The sequence below is a fragment of the Sturnus vulgaris genome, chromosome 1 (assembly GCF_052056855.1).
Source record: "Sturnus vulgaris isolate bStuVul1 chromosome 1, bStuVul1.hap1, whole genome shotgun sequence".
NCBI classification, from domain to species: domain Eukaryota; kingdom Metazoa; phylum Chordata; class Aves; order Passeriformes; family Sturnidae; genus Sturnus; species Sturnus vulgaris.
Genome location: NC_142243.1, coordinates 136,177,960 through 136,195,590, shown reverse-complemented (window position 1 = coordinate 136,195,590; position 17,631 = coordinate 136,177,960).

Below are 17,631 nucleotides of genomic sequence, written 5' to 3'. Positions count from 1 at the left end.
AGCTCTGCTGGTTCAGGAGCAGCTCAAAGGCCTGGGAAAACTGGTGTGTGGGGCTTGTGAACCCTCAGCAACCCACTTAGGAACCCTCAGCACAAAGCTCGGGAAATGAATAAAATATATATTGACTAAACTATATAGACAATTTATGTATTTTATGCCCAGTTGAGCTCTAAGTCAAGGTCATAGAAATCCTTAGAACTGGCTATTTGCAGACATCTGACTGTTGACCAGCACATTAAAATTCTTTGTTTAATTTTGCCATTGAGCTCATGAAAAAAACAGGAGGAAATTTATATTCATTTCCCTCCTGTCCTTCTCTGCTCAGAAGAGGTACAGGGATGCCAACTTCTAGGAAATACCACAGTAACAGGTTTAGGGTTTGAAAACTGTATGAGAGTTCATAGGTGAGAGCTATAGCTCCAGTTCCTGATGTTCTCATGCAGCTTCACACAGTGTTACAGTAGTCTCATTTTCTTGGGAAGGGCTCATGGGTCTCTGCTGCCCAGTGAGATAACCCTGCTGGTAACCTGATGCTGCAGGAGTGCCCACAGTGTAAGTCAGAGCCCTAAAAATGATCTTCAGAGGCTTTCAAACTGTAGTGTCAGTGCAGAAACAAAGCAGGGATTGCTCTCAAATACAGAATCATAAAGACACAGTGAAAACACAGCCATTTTCTGTGATGTTTTATAAAAGCACATTGATTAGAAAAACTGCCATTTCCTTATGAAGCATGAAGTGCAGTGCAAAGACACTGTAGTCTGCTGCTCCTTCACGGGGTGCTGTGGCATCCTGCTAGAGCAGGGGTCCCTCAGCCAAGCCTGAAGCTCCTGCAGCCTCTGCAGCCCCAACAGGAGCCCTCAGCCTCCACCAGTCCAGCCACTGCCCTGCCACTCTGCACCAATGCCACTGGGGAGGACATCCCTGTCTCCTGGGAGACCCTGCCTCTTGGGAATCCTGCCAGGCCTCAGCAATTCATGGATGAGCATCCTTTGTCACAGCCAGCATCTTCCCTGCAGCCACCAGACCCCTCAGCTGGCTCCCCAGCAGCAAGCAGATGGTTGTGCTCATTGCAAGGGGACAGGGAGTCATTCTGAAGGTGACCTCACACTGGTGTCTGTGTGTCTTGTGACATACACAGGGCACAGATGAAATCAAAATGCTTTTATCTTCACTGGAAATGGGACAAACCACTCCCTGCAGGCACCTTTCTCTCCTCTGTGACTGTACCAGGGCTGAGGCACCTTGCTCAGCTGTGATTAAGAATACTGTATATAGTTACAAGGATATAGACTCCCATAATTAAAACTAATTTCAGACTACTATTGGGGAGCTTTCACACTTGAAGATCTTGAAAAAAATCTAAGTTCTGGTGGTTCTAGACTGAAGAGATGCCAAATTCAGGATTTTTAGTAGGATTTCTTATTACACATTCTCTTGACTTTGTACAGCCTCTCTCACGTTCACAAAAATTTATTTATTTTTATTTTAATTTATTTGCAAAAATACTTGATTCCTTTTCTCTGCATGCCTCACCTACATTCTGATAAACTTTCTTGGCTCATAAATGGGACAATTTTGGTTCTCTACGACAGACTCAGCATGTTTACAAAACACTTAGTGACAATAGACATATTTTAAAGTTAATTACTGAATAGAGTTTGAATAGGGGTTCTTTTCATATTGCTGCAAATATGCCCCACGCCTCTATTTCAAATATTGTACTTGTTAGTCACTTAGGCCCTTGTCCAACAACTTTTAATATCACTGGAAACACTGACGCTGGCTGCAGGGACTGCTGGATTAGGCATTACAGTGCAATAGTTCTGACACTTGCAAGATTTTTTTAGCTGTTTTTACTCCTTATTATTTCGAGGTGTGAGGCTGGTTGTGTTCCCAGCTCCATGTATAAGGGGGAGGGGTAGCTCTGGGGGGAATCCTGGCACCATGCTCCTCATTGCCATCCAGTTCCCCAGCTTCTCACTTTATGGTAATTTAGAGATTTGGTCCTCACTGCTCCAGTGGGGGCTGCTCCCAGCCAGCTAAATGATATAAAATAAGCAGACATGAGGCTGGGCATCTTGCAGGGCAGCTGGCAGTGGCTGGAAAACCTTTGCAAAGACTCCTGCCACTCCTGTCCCAAGCACTGCTGTAAATCAGTGATTAAGTGCTCAGACAGCAGATTAAGAGAGGCTGCTGGGGACAGCTCTGAGCCGCCACTGGCAGCACCAGCAGAAGTGTGAACAGGCACAAGTGGCAGGATGTGTCTCCTGAAGGGCTACAGATATGTGAAACCAGGTTCTCAAATCATCATGTCAGTGCCTGAAAGCACCAGAAGTGCTTTTGTGTGCCAACACAGGCTGAGGGAGAAGAAAAGTGCCTCCAGGTCCTGAGCCAGCTTTTGAAAACCACCCCCACCCAGGCACTGTCTCTGATTCCATGATCCCTGCTGAAGCAGGACTTTCCTTAGCAAGTTTGGATCATCCTCCTTCTCTGCTTTTTCCTCCTCCTGTTTCTCCTGGCTGCTCATCCTGCGCATCCCACCTCCCAGCTCTCAGTCACAGCCCAGCTCTCCATCCCCATCCTCACAGTCAGCTGAAATTGGCAGTACATCCCTGCTCCTGACAGGATATCAATATTGATATATTGATATTGATATCAATCTGATATCAATTTATAAAATATTCCTAGAATTCAACCTAAATCTTGACATTTCATATTTAAAGAGGAAACACTACTGCAAAGCAGCTAAAGGTTGTGCAGGACCCCTTTCACACAGAGGCTGCTCCAGGATATGGCACCTCCCTAGGGTGGAGTAGACCATTCTTCATGTTTTGGTACTGGTCTCTGGGTGAAGGAGCAGACTGGTCAGAGATCTGGGCAGGGAGTTTCACTCATTTCCCATCACTTTGCAATGATGTTGGGTGCTGGGCCAGGCTGGGCACTTGTGTGCCACATGCCCCTCGTCTGCACAGGCTCCAGGTGTGTGGGTTATTTGTCATCCTTCCTGCCCTCCTGCTCCTCTGACAGCTGCTGGCACCTTTTCTTCCTGGGATATATTGCTCAGGGCTTGCTTCTTTTTGGAAAGGACACAGGTCCACTTCTGGTTAGTACTCAAAATAATAGCAAGGCAGGGTTTTAAAAGGCATGGTGAGAGGATTAGAAATATAAATAATAGAAAGAAATAGAAATAGAAATAGAAATAGAAATAGAAATAGAAATAGAAATAGAAATAGAAATAGAAATAGAAATAGAAATAGAAATAGAAATAGAAATAGAAATAGAAATAGAAATAGAAATAGATACACAAAGCTTGGCAGTGTAGGTAAACTTTCAGTAGGGTCAAGGTACTGGGAGGGGGATGCCACACCTGCCTGTCCCAGTACGTCTGTGATGTCTGCCGTGCTGATCACACACATGCTGAAAACAACTCCCAGTCTCCTGAACTTATTAAGTGTATCAGCACAGTGAAGTTGGCCTGAGACATCTTTAACAGGCTGACTCTGGATACATTTCCATGCTTCTTGGACCAAAATCTGTCTCTAACTACGGTGAACTAAGCAGTATGTGTCTGAAAAAAACCAAATCGTTTCCAAATGTCTCATAAATATCACCGAGACTTTACTACTAACCTCTGATATAATTCATTTACTGAAATCAGGGTCTGACTTGAAGGGTGTATACTCTGAACCACCACAGATGTACAGTATTCAGAGGGAGCAAAATCCTTCTCAGGTGTCTTGAAATGTTCTCTCAGGGTTGTTTTTGGCTTTGGGTATGAATCTCTTCAGAGGAGCAATATACCCTGCAACAGCTGTGCTGCTGTCCCAAAATCATTTTTCATCTCTCTATTGATTACATCTGGACAAGCTTCAGTGGGTAGGAAAACCCAGTAAGAGAAGGAATTATCTCTGTGTGTTGGAGGCCCTGGCAGAAGGTAGGAGCTGCATTACAATTACATTGCATTTCTGTAACAGGGTCTCTGGTGGTACCACTAATGAAAATAACTACCCTGTTTAAAACTTTGGTATATTTTCCCCTGTTCAACAGTAAAGGTTATGTATCATAACAATGAGGAGGAAACAGAGGCCTTGAGGCTACCCAAGGTCTACTAGTTTTAGTCCCATTCAGCAATGCAATGTAACTCTGTCCTGGATCCAGCTGCATTTTTGGTACTGCAGGGAACCTCCCATGGTAAGTAGGAATGGGACTGCAGATGATAGATGATGATAGATTAACTTCTTTTTTTTTTTTTCCCCTAAGCTGATGGGGTAAAAAAGCCAGAAACAAAGACAGCTTTGGTGATAGTGAATACTAGACTTTTCCACACTTCTGATGCAGTTTATCCTAAAAACCTCAAATTCTGGAGTGTCACTAGCCATCCTGTTTAGCAGGATGCAGTATGAGCTAATCCCAAACTAATCCCAGCACACACAGGACAGGCAGGAACGCTCTCCATGCCAGGTCCCAGTGCTGGTGTTGGTTTAGCTGGGCTAGCCCCGGTGCTGAGGCAGCAGATGAACAGGAAGCAGAGAACTGTGAGGTCCATCCCAGCAGGTTTGCAGGTCTGTTACCTGTGCTGTGACCCAATTATATGGGGCTGTGCATTATTTGGAGAGAAAGTAGCAGGAGCTGTTAAACTGCAGCTTGAAGACAAAGAGGGTGCAACAGCTCAGCACAAGTTGTGCTCAATGCAAGTTCCACACGCATTGGACAGGAGACCTTTGCAGAAAAATCCCCTGAGAAGAGATGCTAGAGCTGAAGATTAAAATAGCTGCTAAAGTGAGGGTGATCATTTGCCTAGAAAGCTGTGAAAATTACCAACCCCTTTTCCATTTACATTGCCTCTTTCCTCTTTCAGAAGAGGGTAAAATGACCAGCACGCACAAGATGCCAGGATGCCGTAGCTCTTTCTTGAGTGCAGCCAAACCACCTGAAACTTAGGAAAGGAAACTTTGCCTTGAAAGAGACCCAGACAACATAAGAATTTTTTCTCCATGCTAGACAGAGGCTTGATGCACTTTGTGGGAGTATGGTTCCTGCCAGAGGATAGCCCAGGGTTGTGCAGCAGGCTGCATGCCCCACTGGTGCCCATCCTAGTTCCAGAGTGGCTGTACTGTGTCTGACTGGAATGGAATTACTGACTGGAAGGATTAACTTCCTTCAGTCAATCCACCACAATTATTACTGGGCTCCAGAGTCGCTATGCACAAAGGAGAAAATTAGGCCAATAATTTCTCCAATGTGCAGAGCAGTCCAGGATGTAGATTGCTCTTGTAAAAGTCTCTGCCTTTGCTGTATTGCCCTGCTGTTGAAAGTGCTGAATCCCTCTGGAAGATTCACTTTTTTCTTGCCAACTTGCCAGTTTCCACAATTTTTACACTGTGAGGCTTGTTTCACAGAACCTCTGAGCCCCTTTAGGATTCCTTGCATGAGAAAAGCTGCAGAGGAGGAGTGTGGCCTGTGGGCTCCCTTCTGTGAGGGCAGCATGCCAGACTGGGTGCCACATCCAGGATCTGCTGTACTGTATATTAGCAGGAGCAGAAGATTGCTGCTTTTGCCCTGCTTGACAGTTAGAATGGCATTTCTTTGAGCATACTGTCTCTTTGAGCATGTCTTCATCTCCTGCCTCACTGTGCCCCCCAAGCAGCTTCTGAAACTGCTCCCAAATCCAGTCAGACTGTCAGAAGTCTCCCTTCTGGGGAGATCTGCCCTGAAAATGCAAGTTCCTCTGTATTTCATGAAAACTTTATAGTAACATTTATTTTAATACCTTATTAATATTAATCCAAATTAACAATCTTCCACCAAGTGATATACAGAGATATTTATGCAGTTTAATCGGCCTTCTTTATGCAGTCTAATCAGTTCAGACATACTGCTAAGCCAGCCATGCAGCACGTGATGAAGCCTACCATTACTGCCATTATCCATGTCCCAAACCATCAGTGTGGAACAGCAGGAGGCTAAGGCAGAGCATGGCTGGCCTGTGGACACTGGGGGTGAGCTGGGTAACCCACAGAGGTAGTTCAGAAACAAAATGGAAGAACTGGAGGGGTTCTGGAGCTGTCTGCAGATGTGAAGGAGGCTTGGGAACCTTGTAGAGAAGAATCATAGGGGACATGGAGCAGGTCTGGGGTCACTGTGGTAAGGAACATGGGGGCCATAAACACAACTCTGGACAAAACCAGGTATTTGCTTTAACCTCTTTCATAGCAAAACTGATTTATTTCAACCAGCAGTAGGAATCAGTCTGCTTTTCCTAGGAGCTTCCACTGTTGCCTTTCCTAAGATTACTTTAATTTTAGGTGTTTCTACTAGCTTATTTTGCTTGCTGTTTCAAAAATTAAAGGCAATGTCCATGATAAGGCGATAACTTTTCCCCTTCATTTTGGCCTACTCCCTTCCTTTTGGTCATCAGTGTCATGGTGGCACTTTCTCCATTGTGTAAATGCCATTTAGTGTGTACCCACAGTTTAACTGCTTAATGTTCATTGTTGCTAATCCACCAAAGACCTTAAAATCCTCTAAAAATTGCCCTTTGGCAATGTGAAAATCTCCCTCATCCAATTCATTTTCCAGATAATTTCCAAGAGATAAATCCAGGCTTATTTTATATTGTTTTTGTTTTTGCATTGCCTAGTTATGAAAAGTTGCATGACAACAGTTCAAAACGGTGACTAACTACCAGCATAGTGGAACTTGCTTTTTTTTGCCTTTTAGAAATGATTTTTGCCTTTTTTCCAGAGCAGATGTACCTTTTGGTAAAACAATTCAAAAGAGATGCAGACAAATATGCAAATAAAATGCTTGAACTGTGTTTCCCTTTTATTGTGGACTGTAGTTTCGAGGAGTCACTGCTCTTTGCCAAACACATATCTTGAAAAGGAAAGTTTTGAGTCAAGTCTAACCAACTCAGCAGGAGGGTGAAAGGGGAAATATGTCATTGCCTCTCTTGTGTCCTCAGGGAAATGTCCATGGGATAAGCAGGATGTGCTTGGAAACAGTGATGGCCACTGCTCCATACCCTCCATACCTTTTTGCAAAATGTTTTTTATCTCATTCAGTCTGACCAGAGCTGAAGGGAACAGAGCTGAAAACTAGCTTTGTTTCCTCCTGCCAGGCAGGCTTCCCATTCCTTAAGAATCTCTGCCACTTCCTAGTTTGAGTTTGTCTGTCCATCCTCTGACACTGTGATCATCTTGCATGTAGGCAACATCATTTCACCAGCAAAGTTCTGCTTTTTGTGCCATTATAAATTAGAGCACTCCCAGACTCCACACTTGAGGAGCTCTGCTGTTATCCACCTGTCAGCCTGCTCCAGGTTCAGGAAGTTGTTGTCCACTGGCCAGTTCCTCCTCACCTAGCAGTTCTTGCAGCTTGCAGAATTTCTGTTTCATTTAATACTTACCCATATTGTACCATGTTGGGTGGTTTAGCAGAGTCTAGGTAAATAACATGTCCTTTGGCCATTAAAATCCTTTTATCAAAGGCAGATATTGTTTAAGCTCAATGCATCTGTTTCATAAATATATGGGCTTGTATTCTCTTCCTCTGTGTTTGTTCCTCCCTTAAAATCTGACTTTATGCGTTTTATGCTACAAAGACCAGATAAAGGGACCCATGCTTGTGAGCATTACTTATGGTCCTTTGATTAGAAACAGCCTGAACTAGAAATATTTGCTAGAAATTCTTGCTGTCAGACTTACTGTTTAATTTGCTAGCTCTTTCATTATTCTTTGCTTCTTAGATACAGATCATCTGATCTTTTGATTCAAACACATTAAAAGCCTTCAAATATTATTCCATTGGTAATATTCATCCCTATATTCTAAGTCCTATCTTTGCCCCTCTGTTCATTGTCCTATTGTACCACAGATTGAGATGAAGGATTAAATTTGTTTTGGGACTGTACCCAGATCCTCTTTAATTCGAATGTCACCATTTCTCTACATAATAACTCCCCTCTTTGTTCTTGTCTTGCTGGGCTGGCTTGCAGCACTTAAATACTTGTGTGAGTTTCATTTGCAAAGTTAACATTGTTTTGGGGCAGTTCTTATTCAATACATTTCAAAAACTTCAATCTCTTTTTCACCAGTTTCGGGTTACATTTCATCAAATTCAGTGTTAATAAAATTTCACTCTCCTGTTTGAATCTTCCTGAAGCAGATAGAACATGCAGCTGTAACACCTTGCACAGCCCTGGAGAGCACAGGGCTCTGCTCTCTGGCCCCATGATGAGTCTCCAGGGGCCAGGCAGGGAAGAAGGACTGTGAAGGAGCAAACAGGTACCACCTAATGCCTGGGAGTGTCTGTGACCACCTGGGAGAGGAGGCTGAGCAGGACTGGGTGACAGCAGTGCTCAGGCTCAGTGAATCAGTGCAGAGATTCCTGCATCTACCCATATTTGTCCTGTCTTTGCATCTTCTTAAACACTTTATACATTTGTAGCCTAGAAGCCATCCTCAAACTGGGGTGACATTCACCTAATGAAGAAAAAAACAGGATACACCAGCTGGAAAATGTTGCTGTTGGCAACACAGATGAGGGGATGAGGGCGAAGCCTGGCTCTGCAGTGTCCAGCCATAGCTTGTCATCTGGTTTACTGAAGTTATGTCTCTCTCATGTTAGTGACAGCTTCACTTTTGCTCTGGTTTGTTTTGTTTTGATTAGTTTGGTTGCTGGGATTTAGCACAGCTGGGCGACTGTCCCACTCAGAGATAATGTGGGAAAGCAGCCACAGTTTTCACTCTCTAGGAGGATCCTGGGACATCTGCTCTGCCTGGATGGGGACATCTCCACCAGGAACAGGAAGGTACTTCATGCAATGAGGCCTTTCACTCAAAGGACAACATAGTTCTGAGTTCCTCTTATAGTTCTTAGTTACCTGTTAAGGACAGATAGGAGCCATAAATGCAGCAATATCAGTAACTGGATCTTAAAGAATTTGACTGTTCCTAGGTTGTTTTTGTTTTATTCTTGGGATATTTCTACGTGTTTCTGGCAGGCAGTTGTCAGTTCCGTGTTACTTGTGCTCTGCAGCAACCAAATATTGTCTAAGTGTGGCTGCCTTCTTTGCTAGGTTTTGGTGGATGCTTTTTTCCATGTAAACCACACTCATGTGCTTTCCAGTCAATTAAAACTGAGGCAGGGTGAGCTCAGACCTGCCTCTGAAAAACCATGTGTGCATGCACACCCATGGAGTCAACTAAAACAACGGGAAGGCTGATTGAGTTGATTTATGGGAATCTGCCCTTACATTCCTGTTCACATAAAGCACTGCTGGGCTCCAAGCACCTCTGCCTGTTTATCTGTGGGGTCCAGACACAGAGTTGCCTTACATGCAAGATTGCTTTTATGTGGGGGCAGCATGCCATAGCATCTGGTCTGGTTTGAGGAGAGACACAAAACACCAAATGCAGACTGGAAAGGTCTCAAACACTTGGCTCAGTGTCCAGAGTCCTAACAGACTCTGTGTTTATCATCACCTGTGGGGAAGGAGTGGAAGATGATTAGAGAGAGGGTATTCTGCTATCATCTGCCCAGAGACTGACAGCTTTTGGTTTTGTTGCTGCCACAGATGCCTGGCCATGCAGTAATCACTTCTGCTGCTCTGTGCCTTCCTCTTGTTGCAGTGCCAGGCTGCAGAGCCTGCATTATGAAAATTCTTGCATTTGCCTTTAGGTAATTGCTGTGAGCTTGCACTGCAGGTGCCCAACTGGGTCCACACATCCATCCTTCTCACAGCAGGGTCAGGGACACAGGCAGGCACCAGCAGCAGGTGCTGGAAAAAGCAAAAGTGGGAAATGGGATGTCAGAGGGATGGAGGTGGCCACTGCTGTTGGAGTTGCTGACCAGGCATGGCCAGATCCTTCCTCTCAGCTTGGACAAAGTGGGTGCTGAAGCAGTAGAGATGGTCTGTGTCTCAGCACAATAGCTTCTCTGGCTCCTACTCCTGTGTTTAGGAAATGTATGACAAATTTATCACCACTTACCTTCTGGATATCAAGGGGAGAAAGGGGAAAAGTGTATGTGATCAAGGAAAGGGCAAAGACACTTGGTGTAAGCCAGAAAACAGTTGCCAAAAATGCTTTCATTCCTATCTCTTCAGCAGCTAGGAAACCTTTCCATATTATCTATGGAGGAAGAAGTTAAGGAAGTGCCTGCCAGAGACACAGTGCAACAATGAGGGCAAGGACAGCGAGTTGCATTCCGAAGAGCAAAACTGCAGAGCATTCTGAACCAACCTTCTGTTCCATTCTGACCCCTGCCTGCCCACTGATAAAAAGCCAGGCAAAGCTGGCAATTTAGACTTTACCCATCTAACAGTGAGAAGCAGCAGTGTTTAGCTGCTGGGGAGGTGCTGGTAACTGGGAGGGACACAGAAATGTCCAGGTCAGGACTGGCAGAGAATTGAAGCAGAATGAGTTGTTAATTGTTGTGTCCCAATTGAAGGAGATTTTCCTCGTGGCAAGATAGTGTCTGGAGCTGGGTGAGGAGGAGGCTGGCAGTGACCAGCACAGCCCAAAGGTTCCACATCTCCCAGGTTCTTCTGGGAAAGATGTGCAGGCAGAAGCCTTCTTTGCAAGGGTGCACACAGGCACCATCTGGGCTCCTGGGAGCAAAACACCACCATCCTTTGCAGAGGAAAATAGGTTTCTAATGCCAAGGGCTGATAGGACCCTGAGGGTTTCAGAACCATGGGAAGTGCTGGTACACTGTGTCTCCATGAAGGAAGGATAATATCATGCTCTCATTCCTGAGGATGGACAGTGAAACACCATGTCAAAGGTGTGCTGAAATTCACTTTTTTTTATAAATTGGGCTATTCACAAACTGATATATTTAACAGAAGTGTGATATAGTATTTCCATGTGGAACTGCAGGCTGGTGTCTTGTGATTTGCTATTACAAATTAAATACTAGCAGCTACTCAGATAAGATAAACTACACATAAATGGACAGCAGCAAGTCAGGGAGAGGGGAAGAAAAGGAGGGAGTGAAAACACGCTAAAATAAAAGAAAAAAAAACTCCAAAAAACATTTGAAATTTGCCAGATGTGATTAACACCACAAAGACTTTTTAAAAACTGGAAAGGTTCTTTCAATATATGTGGGACTAAAATACATATCACTGAATTTCTGTTACTGATTTCTCTTCCATTCCCCTTATTGGTGAAAGATTTCTTTGGGAGGAAAAGGGTATTTCTATCTTGTTTCTTTGTTTTTCTGTACTGCTATCGCTCTGTGCACAGTTGGTTTCCACGATGCTGTCAGGCACTTGGGCTCTCATCCAGCAAATTCTTAAGCACACGTGTAACATCCCAGCCAGCGTAAGGTTATCCATGTGCTTAGATGACTTTGGGTCAGGATCTCAATATCTCTGCAGCTCAGATGTGACTTCCACACAGTCAGGAGGAGACACAGAAGAGCCAGACAATTAGAAAATGTTTTTCTGAGACCACAGAGATCCTGGCAAGAGGGCTCAGGGGGTAATTCGCTACCTGAAATACAATTTCTGTCTGGATGAAAAATTGGTAAATCAATTATTCTCCAGAAAGTGCTGCTTTCAGGCATTGCAAACCATCAGCAAATTCAGTCCAAATGAGCTAGGTTGCACTAGACAGTACAAATATCAGAGTTTCAGAGGAGAGGGTGGTCTGTGCTTCCCAGCCAAACAGGCCTCAAGGATGAGGGAGAGTGACCACCAGCAAGACAAGCAATGGTGGCCCCTCCTGCCCACACAGGTCTTGGCTGAAGTGCCAGTGCAGATGAAGACCTTTATTTCCAATATCCTTGGTTTGTTTTAAAATACCCTAAATGCTTTCTTTGATCTAAAGTGCATTTTCCCCCTGCACGTTGCCATGTAATCAATTCTTGTTTGATCCAAATTACTTTTCCTTGTTTTCTTTCAGTTTGGCCCCTAGATAAGGACACACAACTCAAGTGCATCAATTTCCACCAATGTGGAAAGCATCCACATTCAGCAGCAAAATCAGTCTTCTGGCTGGTCCCTTAGGAGGCACTGACTGTGACAGCTAGATGATGGGATTTTTCTTCCATCTAAGAATATTTCTTTTTTTTTTTTCTAGTCTCTTAAGTTTTTGAGCTGGTCTCCTGGTGTTTCTGTGCCAGTGAGATGGGATTCCTACAAGAATGATTCCAGTCCAGCACACTGGCTACAGCTCAGGAGCTAAATGACTGTTGTGGTAGCCAACCTCAACTCCTCTCACTCTCCTGGCTGTGGTCTAGGGGAGAGCAGCAGTTTGAGATCCTTCACAACAGGAGGAAAGGCATGAGGCCACCCTCTTGGGAGAGGTTTGCCACTGCAGGCTCCAGTGGTGCTATGACATCTGATCCCTGGTCCAGGAAATGGGTCCTGGCTCCTTTTAGCTGATGGAGTAAATATTGTCCTGGAAGATGAGCAAGGTGGCAGAAAGTGAGTTTTATCTTACTCATGGTTCAAGATGCTTTTCCCATCTAAAGTGAAAGTAAGGGAGTTTCCCAGAGTGAAGGTGAGGACAGTGCAAGGGAAATCAAGAAGAATAAGTCGAGAAAGGAGGGGATGTAGAGACACTGGCATGGGGGAGGAGATGTAGGAGGGATGCACAAGTCCCAAAAGTGATCAGTTCCTATGAGGAAGCAGGTGCAAACAAAACTTTGAAAAGAAGCTGTTGCATATCTCAGCAGTAAAAACAATCAGTGCAATATTGCCTAAGGATAGATGATGGCATAATTTAAGCTCAAATGGCAGAAAAGTCTTTGCAGACCAAGTGATCCTTTCTACAGAATATGTCACAAAAAGGCAAATCACACTGAAGGGCTTTTCCCACCCCTCAGCAGCAGCCATCAGAGGCCTTTGTTGGGACCAGGTCCTCGCTGCTGATGCTTACACCCTCACAGTCTCCATTCAATCTGGGGGCTCCTCTCACCATCAGGAAGAGTGCTTGGGGGCATCCCCAAAGCCACTGGTGCAGCACAGGGAACAAAAATTACTGCTTCAGAAAGCAGAATCTTCACCCTCCCTGGGAAGAGGAATTAGTGGCAGTAAAGAGTCATGACAGATATATGGAGAGTGCAGGATCTTCTTACAGCACTGCATTCCTAGGAAACCATCTTCCACCTGATTGGACCCAAACAATAACTCTTTCACTGAGCCACCATCAGTGAACAGGGTGGGCTGAACCACTTTCTCCTCTTGTTTTTGTTTAAAACCCCCCTGTGCTAGTAGTGCCATGACAGCTGTATCAAAACTAAAATGTCTTTTCCTGTGGGTTTTTTTCCATGTTGTTTTTCTACGAGAGCAAAAGTCAACATGACAAGTTTGCTGAGGCCTGTTTCTTTCTCTTCTTTATCTATGTAACCAATGCCAATGGAAACATTAGCCACTCTTTCAAACAGCAAGCTGCAGAGGCCAGCAAAACACATGTGGTTTGTTCTTTATATTTATTAAATCAAAATCATGCCTACTTGCCTTTTTCCTTCTTTTATTTTTAAAAACAGTGAAACATAGTGGATGTTTGAGGGAATATTCCAAGATGAAACACTTTCTAAGTGTTGTTTTGATAAGAGGAAAGCCAGGAGTAGATTCTCAGCTGCTTGCATGGATGTGGCTCCTTCCTGAGAGGGGGATTGACGCCAGGGATGATCTAGTCTTGTGGGTTCAAAGATCAAGCCATATAGAGTTTCTGCTCCCTGCATGTCTTCCATTTTATGGGCAAACAAATGTTATCTATTGTTAGCTCTGTAGAGACAAAAGAAGTGCAGGGGGGAAAGCAGGATGGTTCTCTACCTTGTAGTACTGCATTTGTGTGTAAGTTATTACACTGGTCCTGATATATGTGTGTGTTCTAAGTTTAGGTATTTGAGATGTGTGTATTATGATATACACAACACACTGCTGCAGCCAGTGAAGTCCTGGCAGACTGTCCATCATCTAAGGATGAAGGAGCCAACACCTGTTCCCTCCTGTGGCCTCCCTACCCCAGACCCAGAGGGGTGGGAGGGACGGAGGTGGTCCCAAATGCATGACAGAAACCTCTCCCCTGGAGGCATCATGTTCTTGTAGCAGGAGGAGGAGTGTCCTTGTGTCATGGTCCCAGATGGATGCAATGCATTTGTTACTCAGCAGGCTTCAGATTTTAAACTGTAAAATTAAGGGTAGGAAGGAACCCCAAAGACCGTCCAGTGCTGACTCATATTCAACTTTCCATCGACCAGGACCCCCAGGTCCCTTCTGTGGTGCTGCTTTCCAGTCCCTCATTCCCCAGTCTCTCTGTACACCCTGGGTTGCTCCATCCCAGGTGCAGAATCTAACACTTTACCTTGTTGCACTTCCAGTTGGTGATTGTTCAATCCCCTTATTTCTCCACTAATTTGCTCCTTTTGATGCAACCCAGGATTCAGTTGGCTTTTTGGGCTGCCAGCTAAAACGAAACTTACTAACCTAAACAAATCTAAATTAAACTAAAAAAACTTTAAAAATCTCTAAGCTTTCTAAACTAAATTAAGCTACTCTAAGCTTTCTAGACTGCCAGCTCATGTTGAGTTCTTCATCAGCCATCACTTACAAGTCCTTCTCTGCATAAAATATCTGGTTTGTATTTTTCCTGCCAGTGTCCATATCTCATTGCTTTGAGCTTACTTGATTGATTGAAACTATAGAGGAAGCTGTTTTTATGTTGGGGGTTTTATAATGGAAAAGTTAAGTTAGTTCAGGGAATATAGGGTTTTCTGCCACTTCTAGCAGGATACTTCAGCTTTCTGAGGGACAGATGCTGTTGCTTTCATTTCTGCTTCCGTCTGCATGGTGTAAGGTCTCCTTTGACCCTAGTCTTGGAAAGCTTTGACAGTTGCACTGAGCACTGTGGAGAAGCAGGGATTTCAGTCAGCAATTCAGAGAATATCCCTTTGGAGGAGCCAGATCACTGGGGAGGTGCAGGAAAACCTCTGCTAAGCCTTGGGAACTGGGAACATCCAACCCTACACTCCCATTATCATATGTTCTTCAGAGCATTGGTCTTTTTTGTTCCACTTAGTTTCTTTCAGCTGGCTGAAAATTATAACCGTCTCAACATATAATTAGTACCTCCTTACAAACACTGTGCATGGGTTAAAAGCTCCTTCAAGCTCTTGTACTGCAGCAGAAATATCCTGTAAAGGTGAGTGAAAGGGCTATTTTTACACTGGAAGACAAAGGTGCTCTGCATGTGTCTGCAGGTGTGGAGGACCAGGACAGGAGCAGAGCAGGTGCAGGTCCTTGAGGGTCTGTGAGAGTTGGGATTCTTCAGCCTGGAGAAGAGAAAGATTCATGGAGACTGTAGAGCAGCCTTCCAGTATCCAAAGGGGTTTACAAGAAAGATGGAGAAAGACTTTTTACAAGGGCATGCAGTGACAGGATAAGGAGTAGTGGCTTTAAACTGAAAGAGTGCAGGCTGAGATGAGATATTAGGAAGAAATTATTCTCTGTGAGTGTGGTGAGACACTGAAACAGGTGGCCCAGAGAAGTGGTGGCTGTCTCACTCCTGGAAGTGTACAAGGCCAGGCTGGATGGGGCTTTGGGAAATCTGATCTAGTGAAAGGTGTCCCTGCCCATGGCAGAGGGATTGAAAGTAGGTGATCTCTAAGGTCCCTTCAAACTGGAACCATTCTCTGATTCTATGATCCTGCCTGGCTGTCTCTTCCAGCTCTTTAGGGAATCAGCAAAATGGTTTTTTGAATGTTTTGTGATCATCAAAATGCATGAGTTGTATTGTCTCCTTTTGTGAAAAATTAGGAACCATTAAAATCTCTCAGGTGCATGCATTTTTGTCAAACCAATAGAAAGGAGTGCACTATACAGTGTTGAGAGATATCTTTTTAAACTGCAAACCAAACTTTATGCAGTATTGTACAAACATTGCCATTAAGTGAAAGAATACATCTGTAAGTTATGATACAATTTTATTGGTGGGTGTTGACATGAAGTTTCAGCCTTCTATATTGGATTAATATGTGGGATTATGTGCAACACATGTAGTAATCAGTGGGGTTTTTAAAATTCATCACATTATTCCTGTTTTGTTAAACAGTCGCAGGTTTCCTAGCTAATTGTAAATATCTTCTTTTATGGCATGAGTTTTAGACAGCGGGGGCTGCCTTATTCTATTGTAATAACTCTTCGAGCCCTCTTCACTGCTTTGCACTAAGGCCCAGGGGACAGCTCAGGATCTCCAAGGGCTTTACCCTAATACCAAGTGGCCAAGGAAGCCCCAGTGCAATGCTGGTGCTGGAGAGGTTGTTGGTAAGCTGTGTGGGAGATGCCCTACTCACTAAATGCTGTGTAAACCAGCATTGGCTATTGTTGATCCCAGGCTCCCAGAAGGATTAGAAGGGACCACTGAAGGTCATCTGGTTCAATTTCCCTGCTCAAGCAAGGTGGTCCAGAGCATGTTACTCAGGATTGTGTCCAAAAAGTTTTTTAATAACTAGAGAAGGAGACTCCACAATCTTTCTGGGCAGCCTGTTGCAAAGCTCTGTCACCCTCAGAGTAAAGAAGCTTTTTCTCATGTTCAGGTGGAGCTTTCTATGCACCAGTTTCTGCCCATTGCCTCTTGTACTATCACTTGGCACCCCTGGGAAGAGCCTGGCTGCATCCATTTGATACCCTCCCTTCAGATACTGATAGACATTGATAAGGTCCCTTCTCAGTCTTCCTTTCTCCAGGTTATACAGGCCCAGCCCCTTCAGCCTTTCCTCATAACTGAGATGTTCCAGTCCCTTCATCATCTTTGTATCCCTTCACTGGACCCACTCCAGGAGTTCCATGTCTCTTTTGCACTGAGGAGCCCAGAACTGAACAGAGATCTCCAGATGTACCTCACTAGAGCTGAGTAGAGGGGCAGGATCACCTCACTTGACCTGCTGGCCACGCTCATCCTATCACCCCAGGATACCTTTGGCCTTCTTGGCCACAAGGGCACACTTCTGGCTCATGGACGTTTTGTTTTCTACCAGGACGTTTTCTGCAGAGCTGCTTCCCAGCAGGTCAGCCCCATCCTGTACTGGTCCCTGGGGTTATTCCTCCCCAGGTGCAGGACCTGCATTTGCCTTTGAGTTTCAGATGGTTCTTCTCTGCCCATGTCTCCAGCCTGCTGAGGTCCTTCTGAAGGGCTGCACAGCCCTCTGGGGTATCAGCTGCTCCTCCCAGCTTTGTGCCATCAGTGAACTTGCTGAGGAGGGATCTGCCCTTTCATCCAAGTTATTGATGGATAAATCAGACAGTACTCTACACAGTATTAAGCCTTGGGGAACATCATAAGCCTACAGGCCTCCAACTAGATCCTGTATCACTGCCCACAACCTTCTGAGATCTGCTGTTCAAACAGTTTTCTTTCCACCTCACTGCCCACTCATCCAGACCTGATGAGCTCACAAGCATTATCTTGTTGCTGACACTTTGTCTTTCCTCCCTGCTTCTCACAGGTGAAAGTCTTTCCCTTCTCCAGCATCTTCTGCGTCCTATTCCTGGTGCATGCATGTTGTGGGGCTCTGGTAAGGTGGAGAGAGAAAAAAAAGGAAATTTGGAGGAAGGAGTGGATTTTAGCTAGAGTTACAAGGAAATTGGAAACATGAGTGTTGTGTCTTTTCCTGCAG